Genomic DNA, 13,236 nt, shown 5'->3' with positions numbered 1-13,236 from the left:
GTGACTGCAGGGGGCGGGGGGGGGGCGGAGGAGGATGTGTAACTTTGTCCCTTGCCCATCTGTGACTGATGCCCAACATGCCCATTTACTGAGTCTCTGCTACATAGGTACTAAGAATTCAAGTCATAACAAGAATACTAAGAGCTAATACTCACATGGTACACGGTAGGTACCAGTTTAAGTAATTTACAAATGTTGACCCTTTTAATTATCATTACACCTATGAAGTACTATAATTTATTTTAAAAAATTATTTTTATTTTTATTTTTATTTTTATTTTTATTTTGAGAGAAAGATAGAGAGCAAGCGGGGGGAGGGGCAGAGAGAGAGGGAGACAGAATCCCAACCAGCCTCTGTGCTGCCAGCACAGGGCCCGATGCAGGCCCAGAGTCAGATGCTTAACTGACTGAGCCACACAGGTGCCCCAAGGTAGGTACTGTTATTGTCTCCATTTTATAGAAGTGGAAACTGAGGCACAGTTAGCTGCTAAGTGGATTACTCGGGCAGTCTGGCTGCAAACTCAGGCAGTCTGGACTAGGCTATATTAACCTTTCAGTTTGAAAGGTAGTAAGACACCAACTCTGCCCTTGAGGGGTACTGGTACAGTAGGCACAACATATGCAATCATTCATTTGTTCCTTCCTTTATTCGATGTTTATTAAGTACCTGCTCTACATTGACAACTATATTATCTTGGAGCTTGGTGTATCCCTTGTCCCTATGGAACTCACAAGCACACCATCTATTATAAAATGCAGCACATGCAAGATGGAGAAATTATGGAGTGTTATGGGAGCCCCGAGTGGGAAGCCATTGACAGTCACTTGGAGTAGGGAGAGCTTTGCTAAAGAAGGTGATATTTGAGCTTCATTTCTAAGGATAGATTTTACATCTCCCATTTAAAAATGTAACTCCATGGGGCCCCCGGGTGGCTCAGTCAGTTGAGCCTCTGACTTCGGCTCAGGTCATGATCTCATGGTTCGTGGGTTCGAGCCCCATGTTGGGCTCTGTGCTGACAGCTTAGAGCCTGGAGTCTGCTTCGAATTCTGTATCTCCCTCTCTCTCTGCCCCTCCCCCCCCCTCGTGCTCTGTCTCTCTCTCCCCCCCACCTCAAAAATAAAATAAACATTAAAAAAGTAGAGAAAAAATAAAAATATAACTCCTGGGAGACTTAATGTTTTAAGCTGGATCTGTCATTTTACAACTGTTTGGATGAATTCTTTGCTGATGAGCAGAGGGTAGAGAGGGCAAGTGAGCACTGGATGAGAAAGGAATATTAATGGCTTTGGCACCTGGGGGCAGGGAGAAGGGTCCCACTGGATGGAGGAGGAGAGGGAGAAACTTCCGAGACTTCTCCTGCTTCTCAATTTCTCATTTCTAACCCCTTCTTCAGCCTGTCCTCCACGGGCCCGATGTTGGACACAGGCTCACCTGCCCTGAGAATGGCTGGAGCTCCAGAGTCACTACATTCCTTGCTCTTTATTCTTTGTATTTTTGTAATGTTCATTTCTTTTTTAGAGAGAGAGCGTGCACAAGCCGGGGAGGGGCAGACAGAGGCCGACATAGGCTCCAAAGCAGGCTCTGCCGCTAACAGCAGAGAGCCTGATAGGGGCTCGAACTCAGGAACCGTGAGACCATGACCTGAGCTGAATTCAGATGCTCAACCAACTGAGCCACCCAGGTGCCCCTCTTTGCTCTTTATTCTTAGTCAAAATCCCAGTTCCTGATGGAGAAACCCACTCTTTTAAATCTGTATGTGTTTGTTTAAAAGTAGTTTGTTCTCGGGGCGCCTGGGTGGCGCAGTCAGTTAAGCGTCCGACTTCACCCAGGTCACGATCTCGCGGTCCGTGAGTTCGAGCCCCGCGTCGGGCTCTGGGATGATGGCTCAGAGCCTGGAGCCTGTTTCCGATTCTGTGTCTCCCTCTCTCTCTGCCCCTCCCCCGTTCATGCTCTGTCTCTCTCTGTCCCAAAAATAAATAAACGTTGAAAAAAAAAAAAAAAAAGTAGTTTGTTCTCTGATTTCAAAGAGACGATCATATCCGCAGATCTTTTAGGGGCGCCTGGGTGGCTCAGTCAGTTGAACATCTGACTTTCAGCTCAGGCCATGATCTCATGCTCCGTGAGTTCGAGCCCCGCGTCACGCTCTGTGCTGACAGCTCAGAGCCTGGAGCCTGTTTCAGATTCTGTGTCTCCCTCTTTCTCTCTCCTCCCCCACTCATGCTCTGTCTCTCTCTTCTCAAAAATAAATAAACATTAAAAAAAAAAGAAATCAGAGATCTTTTTTTCCCCCCAGAGTTCTAACCGCAAAAAGACAGAAGTTACTCAAGAAACCATTTGTCTTTAATTCCAAGCTGCCCATGGGTTGGGGACTTAGGCTGCCAGGAATATTGTTAGCCTCTGATGAGAGGGACACCGGCATAGGGAGTCATTTGCCTACATAATGCGTGTGATCTCTCTCTTAGAAGAAAGCATGGGAAAGATGATTTTCTCTCCGGTACAAAGAGAGTCTATGGGCTATCTTATGGAGCTTATATTTTGTATATATTCTAGAGGGGCTACAAACGGACCTTTATAGCATAGGAGTATTTGACATAAAGTTAGGTAGTTACTAAGTAGAAGGAAAAAAAGCATCTTAATATATATTATAATAAATAATGCCCTTATAAATAAAGGGTAAGGGACAGATAGACAGGGTGCAGTTTTAGGTGGTGTAGACAGGAGAGTACTTTCTGAGGTGGACCACTAAAGCAGAGCCCTGCATGAGGTAAGAGAGCAAAGCCATTGCCAAGATGTGAGAGGAGAGGGCTGGGTCAGGCCACACTGGAAGTGGACCCACACTTGGTGTGGCTGCACCACCCGCGGGCACAGGATCAGAGTAAGGCCGGCTTGTGCAGCTTTGCCCGGAGAGAGAAACTGCCTTCACTAAGACAGGTACCGTCTCAGCCGGTTGCCACTAATTCTTCATCCGTCCATCACTGCTCTGGGGTTGGCAGGCAGACATCAGGGCCTGGAGACCAGATCCTGGGATGTAAGACAGGCTGATTTGGATCAGGAGAAAAGGTTGCAAGTGGGACCCAACGTGACTCCAATAAGGTTGTCACGGTTATGAACCCGGGGAGGGCTCCAACACACAGTGGAGAGACGGAAAAGCAATGAAGAGAAGCTGCACGTATTTCAAAGTTTTTCCAGATTCAGGAGCAGAGTCTCCCTCCCCCACTTCTCCCTCCCTGTCTTTCCCTTAGGGACACAAAATTATGTAAGTCCTAACCCTACTCATGGCGCTGTCTCATCACTCGTCTGTGCAGGGTCTTGGTGCAGAGCATTATAAAGGCTCAGGATTTCCCTGCTTCTTGCCTCGCCCTTGAATAATTGATTCAGCTTGAGGCCTTCAGTTACCTGCAGCTGATAGGCAGGTGTGCAAGCTAGCTGCCTGGAGCGCGCCTGGTGACCATGGATGGGTGGTGTGGGGAGGGGGCTATTTCTACGCGTACTTCCTTATTATCCAATTCCATGCAGGGCCTAAGTCTCCCTTGGGCGTCTTTGTTTTAGAGCCCATGCTTTCCACAGATTTGCCGTATGGAGTCGTGAGGGGAAGTGTTGGGTGCTGCCGTGAGGCGGCCTTGGCCATGTTGAGGGCTCCCCCGCGGAGTCTTTTTCCATCACTAATGCCTGCCGTGCAGCTGTCTGCCAGAGCGAGCCCTGCAGACAGCTGCCCACCCACTGCCTGCCCGGGAATCAACTGCAAAAGTCCCAGGTCACAGAAGCATTAGAGCTGAGCCCTGCTAGCTGCTGCCTGGGTTGCTATTTATAGAAATCCCTCTGGTACAGCAGATATATGCACCCAAGAGGATTTCTGAGCTGGAAGTAAGTTTCCTGTCACTTACAGCTTCTGATAGCCCTTGTTATGAATCCTTCTGAAGACTGTGACCTGCACGTTTTCAGACCTGAGCAGGGCAACGAGTAGTTATTAGAAAAGACACAGAAAGGGGCCAGGGGCTCAGTCCTCCAGCTAAGCTCTTGTGAGCTCTCCACCACCAGGTCCACCACAATCTCTCAGAATCCATGCTGCCTTGCGAATTGTTGGACAACTCCCTCATAGGGGTTAGAAGACCTTTAAAGATGCACTTACACAGTCTTGAGGATTTGAAAGTGGAAGGAAGGTGAATAATTGGACAATTTTGTATGGCATAGACTTATACTTAGTAGTTGCCGCAAAGCTCCCTGTGGGGAAATTTTGATGATAGTATTTTTTATTTTTATTAAAAAGAATTTTTTCTAACGTTCATTTATTTTTGAGACAGAGAGAGACAGAGCATGAATGGGGGAGGGACAGAGAAAGAGGGAGACACAGAATCGGAAGCAGGCTCCAGGCTCTGAGCCATCAGCCCAGAGTCCGATGCGGGGCTCGAACTCACGGACCATGAGTTTGTGACCTGAGCTGAAGTTGGACACTTAACCGACTGAGCCACCCAGGTATCCCTACAATAGCATTTTTTATAATGCAGATGACAATACCGGTGGTGACATAGGTAATGTCATTTCTTTACCAGTGTCAGTTTAGTAAAGATAGTGATACTAACACTAATTACTATTAGTAATTCTAATAAATGTAGTAATAGTAGGTAATAATGATAATACAGGTAATATTATTTCCTTAGAGGTATCAATTCCATCATCAGGCTAATACATTTTCTAAAGATCTTAGCTCATTAAAATAGCTGGGCTCCATCTCATTGTAATAAGGTTTAAGGCATTAAATTCCTTCCAAATAACATAAATCATGGTGGCAACATTTCAAAATAATCAATAAAATACATAATTAAGAAACGATCACACAATCCTAAATTACCAGAAGCCAAGAGCATGTTAATTATTCATTTGATAAAAGTATAGGCTTATTACAACCTACAAATTTGCCTAGAAGTCTGGAGTTTCAAGAATCTTAGTTGCCCTTTGAATCAATTCCAGAATCATTGAAGACTAGGTATATGGGTACAGTGGGGTGGGGAATAGGAGAAATACGCAGGTCAGTAAAAAGTATATTGCTTGTCTGAGTTTGGGTGTCCCATAAGCAATGCCTGAGACAAGGGCTGGGCTACTTGGAATTACTACCCTGGGAAGTAGGACTTAGGGAGCGGAGAGAGGGAAGAAGGAAAACCCAGTATAAGTGCATATTACTAAGGGGATGGAGTATATTTGTTATCAATTGTAGTTTGTGGTTATAAGTTAGGGCAAACGAAGTGGCATACCACGCCATGGCTTAGCTGCACAGTTTAAATGCATTATCTTACCGTTCTGTAGAGAGCTTACGTCCAACTCAGGTCTCAGTGGGCTAAAATCAAGGTCTTGGCGAGGCTGCATTCCTTCCTGGTGGCTACAGCGGACGACTCTTTTCCCTTCCTTTTCATTTCTAGAGGCTGCTGACATTCCTTGGTTTGTGTCCCTTTCCCCCATCTTCAAAGCTGGCAGCATCACATCTCCCTGACCCTTTTTCTGTCATCAAGGCTTTTCTGAGCATAGCTGGGAAAAATTCTCTGCTTTTAGGGACCCATGTGATGAGACTGGGTCCATCAGGATATTCGCCTCAACTCAAGGTCCTTCGCTTAATCCCATCTGCAAAGTCTCTTTTGCCAGGAAAGGCAACATTCACAGGTTCTGGGGTTAGAGCATGGACATCTTCGGGGACGTTATGCTGCCTCCAAGAGGGGGCAACGGGCACTAGACAGTGGGGGGAGGGCTCTCTTCCACTGGTACTCTGAGGCGCATACAGAATGCCAGAACCGTCCACCTGAAGGAAAGAGGTTGGAGAATCTACCCACCAGCTCCCGGGCCCCACTGGCCGAGGCCTCCTCCTGAAGATAACTCACCACACCTCCAGTTGCTCCTGGATGGGGCCGGTGGGCTCTGGTGTGTCGGGGCACAGAGATCCCAGACCCTGTCAACACAAACTGACAAGAGCTGACTGGGGAGGGTCTCCCACAGCTGCTCTGAAAACAGAGGTGGCCAAGAGGGTGTCATTTGGGTGGTGGGCAACTGCTACATCCAGGGAATGATGGCACTTGGTGGCCTAGGCATCACTTAGGTCTAGAACGTGGATGGAGCTCAAACCAAGCCCCATCACGCACTGCAAAGGCTTCACAGGTGTTAACCCTTCCCTAAGCCTCAATTTTTCCCATCGTTAGAGGGAGACCACTAAGGACCACACGGAGCAGTAACAGGTATTAACTGCCCTAACACATGCAGGGCCACTAATGTGTAGTGACCGGTCATACAAATGGCAGCAGGAATTTTTACTGATCTGCCCAAAGAAGCATATATTGGTTTCCAGGCACTGGGTCTGTATCTTTGAACAAGACGGGCAAGGTCCCTGCCCTCATGGAGCTTCTCTTCCAGTGGGAGAGATAGGCAATAAACAAGTATATAAATGTCAAGGCCTTACGGATCATGGTTGCTGCAGTAAAGGACACGAATAGGGTGACGCCACAGAAAGGGGCTGGGATGTGGCAGAAACTGCCCAGGGTTGCTCCCCCTCCCGCCCCTCCCCCCGCCACCTTTCTGTTCTCACAGAACCTAGCACATTCAGGCAGCATGTGGGGGGTTCCTTGACTGTGAGAGCAGAGCCCCTACACCAGCCTCGGGGGTGAATCACGGCTGTTCTGGATCAGGTATGGTCATCCCATTCCCCTTGGCGAGAGACTGGCATAAAAGCAGACACTAGACCCAGTGAGATTCAAGGGGCTGCAGGGGGTAGGGGTAAGTGAAGCCCCTGCCCCTGCCTGGTGAGGTGAAAGCCTTTTGCCTTCTTGCCGTTCTTCCTGCTTCAAACAAAGTGAGTGAGCCATCTGGACCGGCAACAGCTTCTTCAGATCATAGAAACAGCAAAAGCATGAAGATAAAAATCTGACAGAGCAGCTCTGCGGGCTGAGTCCTTGATGATGTTGTGAAGCTGCTGGAGCAAAGCCAGTAACTACTTCTCAAGATGGCTCACGCAGGAAAAGGAAATCTCTTTCTCTCTCTCTCTCTTTCTTTTTTTTTTAATGCTCCAGCTTCTCTGGTTTTCTATTGCTTGCAGCCGGGCATGCTCTTAGCCAACGCAGGTATTCCAGAGGTGGTTTTAATTGGAGGCCTGAAGGGTCAGCGATGGAAAGAGCCAGGGAATGGGGCGCCTGGGTGGCTCAGTCGGTTAAGCGTTCACCTTCAGCTCAGGTCATGATCTCACGGTTTGTGAGTTCGAGTCCCACGTCAGGGTCTGTGCTAACAGCCCGGAGCCTGCTTCAGATTCTGTGTCTCCTCCTCTCTCTGCCCTTCCCATGCTCATGCTTTGTCTCTCTCTCTCAATAATAGATAAACATGGGGGGAGCCAGGGAAGAAGTGAAGTGTGTGATGGAGAGGTGGGTGGCCGGAGGGGCACCGAGATGGGGAGATAGGAGTCTAGTGAGGTGGCCAGAGGGCACCCTCCAGGGCCTTGACTTCACAAAGAGGAGGAGTTTCAGGGACAACACAAAGGTATATGATGTTTCTAAGCAGGGGAATGACAACTGGTCACAGGGACTTGTAAATTCCACATCCTTTAACGCAGAAACAGAAAAAAATATGAGACTTATAATTTTGATAGGGCTATAAAAATAGAGTTATTAAAGATTATACTGAAGCCAGAAACTGCAGGCCTCTAATAAGAACTTGTTAGCAAAGAACCCTGTGAAGGCAAGAGACTGAGGACTAGTTGTCTTGGGAAGACAAAGCCCTGAGCTAGAAAGCCTTTTACAACTAATGAATTGTTAAGGAGAAAGGCTAGCAGTATTAATAGGATATTTGACTTGAAATCTTTAGAATAGAGTCCTAACCCATGTTGGGGTAAAGGACCCATGGTGTCAGATGGACTTGTTTTGTACTTGGCATTATGAAAATGTCCTGGCCAGTCCCTAAGAATTATTTTAGAGACAGCAGGACTTTAAAAGTGTAATACTATCTCCTTTAGCATGAAACCATCAATCCTAAGGCAACATATTTAATTGATTGGCATAGAAAACTGCACTCACCCCACTGTTTATAATTCCGAAGGGAAATGAATTCTTCCTTTTATCTTTTTTTTTTTTTTTTTTGTAAGAAAGTATCAACGCTTCAGCTTTCTCCCTTCAGGCCTGATTGAAATAAATGACTTCAACACATTCGTTGTACTAGGTAAGTATCTCTAACATTCATTTCTTAATAGAGAATTCTCTTGACAAATGTATCTGTCTGACGTGTTACCAAAAATCACTCTGGCCACAATGAGCAGAATAATTTATAAGGAGGCACAGCTGATACAGGATGCCCAGGGAGGAGGCTCCGTCAGCAGCATAGGAGAAGGACTGACAGCCTGATTTGGGGGCACAGTGAGGACCCAAACATGAGGATAGAGTTGAGATGTAGTAGGAAGTGGAACTGAAATGGCACGCTGAAAACACCAAAGACGAGTCATGGGATTTTGGCTTGAGCACCGAGATAGTGATGCTGTTTACTGAAATTGGGACATTCGGGAGATGAAAAGTTCTGGGTGAATAAGGAGTTTAGATTCAGGTGTATTTCAGCTCAAGGTGCCAGTTGGTGTCCAAGCGGAGCTACAAAGAAGCCAGTAGGATGTACATACGTCTGGAGTTTCACACTGAAGAAAATACGTGTGGGGCGCCTGGGTGGCTCAGTTGGTTAAGTGTCCGATCCTTGATTTTGGCTCAGGTCATGATCTCACAGTCGTGAGTCCCGTGTTGGGCTCCACATTGGTGCATGGAGCCTGCTTAAGATTCTCCCTCTCTCTCTCTTTCTCTCTCTCTCTCTGTCCTTCCCCTCTCGTTCTCTCAGGAGAAGGAGAAGGAGAAGAAGAAGAGGAAGGAGAAGAAGAAAGTGTGTGCACAGGGAAGGGATCTCAGGTGGGGCTCCAGGGGCAGTCCAATATTTACAAAAGTAACACCACCCCCATTAAGGGAGTAATTTATAACCAGAAAGAATAACGTCAACCAATTTTCCTGGGCAGAAATATACTCTCTCCTTTCTTGGAAGCCTCGCAAATGCGAAATCTGGTTCAGGTGTATCCTACTGTAGACTCTGGTGCTCTATCGTTTCCAAAAGACCCTCCATTAATTACTCAGGTACACATAATGGAAGCTCATGCTGGCAGTGACTACCCAGGGTCAACTGTGGACAGCAAAGCACTATTAACTGTGTGACTCAGATTGTTGAAAACTTGCTCTATCTTGGGTGACTCAAAGTCCTTTGAAAAGCATGCCTTTGAAAGCAGATGTGGCGTTTGGGTGATGTTTTAGTGCTCGGATGTTGGAGTGCTATGCGGATTTTTCTATTCGTGTGCAGAAGTCACTTCAAGAGAGGAGGAGCCTACAGGAGGGAGGGAGGCTGTGTTGAAGCGGTCAGCTCACTAGGGCGCTAGCTGCTTTTCATAAACCTGGGACTGGGCTGAGATCAGCTCCAGGAAGTGGACAGTCCTGTGTCTGTCAGCCCAGAACATTGAGGGGGGAGGGGACACGCTGAAGAAAGTTATTTTGGTGATTAATTAGCATTTTCAACCCAAGTCTTTGGCTTAATGATCTGTTACAAGTATGCTAATTTGACCAGCTGTCCTTAGGTAGCTAAGTTTACCCCTAAGTTAAACGTTAAGAGCTAAGTTAAGCTTCCATCTAGAATGGAAGAACACTTTCTGGAGGAAGTAAGAATGCTCACTCACCAGAGGGGAAGTAGGACTTTGTTTTAGTCCTCTGTTCACAGCCTTTTCTAATTCACTTTGGATGGATGTGTAAATCAAGGCCTCGAAGATAGTGACACTTCCCTTCCCTATCACCGCAATGCCCTTGAAACACAGTGGGAAATGGAAAATCCCTAGGGGGTTGAAGATTAGTAGGTTAGACTAGTGGTTATTCATGCTTTTGGAATATTCTCTTAAAGACCTTCTTTTGTTTTTGAACACACCAATGCTACCATAAATAAGACATGATGTTTCCCTCTCGTGTGTCTGCTTTCATGACTCAGGGGTGACCCTGGGTGTGTGTATTAACATATAGGCCTTGGGGCACCTGGCTCAGTAGGTTGAGTGCCCAACTCTTGATTTCGGCTCAGGTCACGATCTCACGGTTCGTGAGTTGGAGCCCTGCGTAGGGCTCCATGCTGACGGTGCAGAGCCTGCTTGGGATTCTCACTCTCTCCCTCCCTCTCTCTCTCTTCCCTTCCCCTGTGCTTTCTCTTTCTCTCAAAATAAATAAACTTAAAAAAATAAAATGTAGGTCCTATTATTTTTTAGGTATGGTGAGATCAGCAGATGAGGAGACAATTGTCATTGAAAACATAGCTTGTTATTCTCATGGATCCCAATAGAAGGGGACACACCACACCATGGGAGGTGGAGACATCAGGGTCAGTTGGGAGGCAGCAGGAGAGGGGACAGATGGGGGCAAGAGCCTTCACTGTGCTTTCTGTGGAAGAAACAGGTGTGGCAGGGTAAGCAGAGTTGGGAGTGTCTGGGTTGAATAATTTCAATGGACTCAGTGGCTAGAGCCTCTCCCTAGCTCTCCAGAGCCGGCCCTGGGTGATTGGGACAGGGGGATAATGGCCCTGAGGGTGAGAGCCACAGAAAAGGTGGTGGGATGTGGGGTCTAGATTGGGGGATTAGCATCTGAAGGGCACATGCTCGCAGGTGATTCCTTCCCTGTCTCGAGCTGACCCTGGGAGATCCAGTCCCCGCAGGAGCAGCAAGTCTTCCCTCCCCCAGGTCAGAGCATCCCAAGCACACGGTTAACGCAATGTGAGTCACAGTTCCGCGAGGACTGCACATGTAACCTTGGTACTTAACTCACTCAGTTTCCTCCTCTGCTAAACAGAGTACTCATACCTGACTCTTAAGGATAATTGTTGAGATTAAGTGAGATTGTATAGTCAAGAGGTTAGCACAGTGCCTGGCACCTGCCTGGTGCCCAATAAATGGTACACGCGTTTTTGTTCTTGTTTTGTTTTGTTTTTAATTAGTGGCCAAATCATAAGCCCTGGTTACAGCAGTCTGAATTGTTTTAGTTAGAGAAGATTTTGGATTGTTCCATAGGTACTGAGCGTGGCAGGGCAGCTATGCTCTAGAAACCTCTCATTTTCTTAGCTAGAAAGCAGTTCTCATCAGAACCCAGGGCTTTCTTTTCTCTTTTCAATTATTTTAAATGCTCAAGAGTTGCTTTGCATATAGGTGATGGGGTCTCTTCCATAAATTCATAGGTTGACCCGAATCCACTTACCTGGGGGAAACTTTGGACCCAGGGGAGTGATTCCCTTAGTGTTTGCCAAATAGTTGAATAACCAAGCCTTTTCTGAAAGTCTTCTATTGATTGGTTAATGGATCAATTTCTCATTAACCTTTAGTAATAAAATACATGATGCTATTGAGAGCGAGGTTTGGGATCCTTTACATTTTATTTCATCTCCCACACGTGCCACTTCTTTCTTTCCTTCCTTCAATGAATATTTATTATGCCCGAGGCACAGGGAGGAAGCAATTTACATAAAAGAATTTAATGGGAGGAAGCAGGACAAAGGAAGCTCAGAGTGCATCACATTTTCTTGCTGTGTAACCAGTGTTTGCTTTTATTTTAGATTTCTCTCCATTTTTGTGAGTGTGTAAATGAAATTACTAAATGAGGCAAATGAAGTCTGAGGGCAGGGAATGGCTGCCTCTGCTTTAAATTTCCCTTTCCTTTGACGTGAGGGCTTTACTCAGCTTGTAATTACTCTGCCGTGTCTTCAGACCAAATGATGTTAGCTCTTGGATTTGCGCAACAACTGGCAGCACAAAATAACGTGGATAATAGGACTTGAAATAGCCACTCATCAGCCAACCCCCTCGGCCTTCATCTTTCCCTGCAGCCCCAGCTCGTCCTGGTCAAAGATCAGAAGCAGGTCAGGACCACACGTTCTCTAGAAAAGGCCACGATCTTTCCAAACCTAGTCCCTGCTGCTTCTCTTCATATATCCCGCAGCTTGGTCTTTGCAGTTTTTGTCCTGGGCTGGGACCCAGTGCCAGCACGGAGTAGGGGGAAATGCCTGTGCTCTGAATCAGAGCACCTGGCTTTGAACTTGGGCAAATTGCTGAAGCTTGCTGAGCCTGAGCTTGCTGGTCTGTAAGATGGGGCCAATGGCACCCACAGTCAGATGTGTTTCTGAAAGAGATCACACTGCTGTCCCTGACTTTTGCAGAACATCTTCTGGGGCTGCGGTGGCTTCCCTTGGTGTATAGAGCACACAGGATTTACCGGGCAAATGCACCCTCTTCTGTACCAGGCAGAGCTTTGACTCAAAGCTGCTAACGTAGGCTGGGTACCGTGTGAAACCTTTTTTTTTTTTTTTTTTAACTTGTTTAACGGTTATTTATTTTGAGAGAGACAGAAAGACAGAGACAGAAAGACAGAGACAGAACATGTGCAGGGGAGGGGCAGAGAGAGGGAGACACAGAATCTGACGCAGGCTCCAGGCTCTGAGCTGTCAGCACAGGCCCCAGTGGAGCTGGAACTCATGAACTGTGAGATCATGACCTGAGCAGAAGTTGGACACTCAACCAGCTGAACCACCCAGACGTGCCCCCACATGCGTCTCCAGGAATCTTTTATCCTTTTTATCTTAGGGTTGGGGGAGCCAGCTTCTTCTTCTTCTTCTTCTTCTTCTTCTTCTTCTTCTTCTTCTTCTCCTTCTCCTTCTTCTTCTTCTTGTTTTTGCCAGCTTAGAAAACCCGCCCAAGACTACAGCACCAACCTGTATCAGGGCCAGGTCTCCGGCCCATCTGCCAAGCCCAAAACCCACACTCTTCCCTCTACATCTCCGTTTTATACCGAGGGCACGAAAGGGACCCACTTTAGTGGTTGAGAGATTAGTGAGAGCTCAACAGCAAAACAAACAGTAGCAGCAACAAAACAAACATGCTCCAGCTCACACTGGAGAAAGTGCTCTCGGGCTCTCGGGCTTCTGTGCCCTTCAGTGTAGGTCATCATAGCAGGTGGTTCCCCTGCCTCCCCCATCCGCTGCCTGAACTTGTTGGATCCTCAGTTGTTATTATACCCACATAACTCTGCTCTGTGGCTCCTCACAAAAGATTTTGCCACTCTTGTGGCAAAGAGTGACAGGTGGGGACCGACAGGCAGCATCCAGTGCGCAGCTTGCTTGCTGTGTGACTCCTGGGTGAAATCAGGATGGAGCCAGTGGAGGGGCTCCTGGGTGGC

Source organism: Leopardus geoffroyi, chromosome D3 (assembly GCF_018350155.1).
Source record: "Leopardus geoffroyi isolate Oge1 chromosome D3, O.geoffroyi_Oge1_pat1.0, whole genome shotgun sequence".
Taxonomy (NCBI): domain Eukaryota; kingdom Metazoa; phylum Chordata; class Mammalia; order Carnivora; family Felidae; genus Leopardus; species Leopardus geoffroyi.
The sequence above is the reverse complement of the archived record's forward strand: the minus strand, read 5'-3'. Positions refer to the sequence as shown.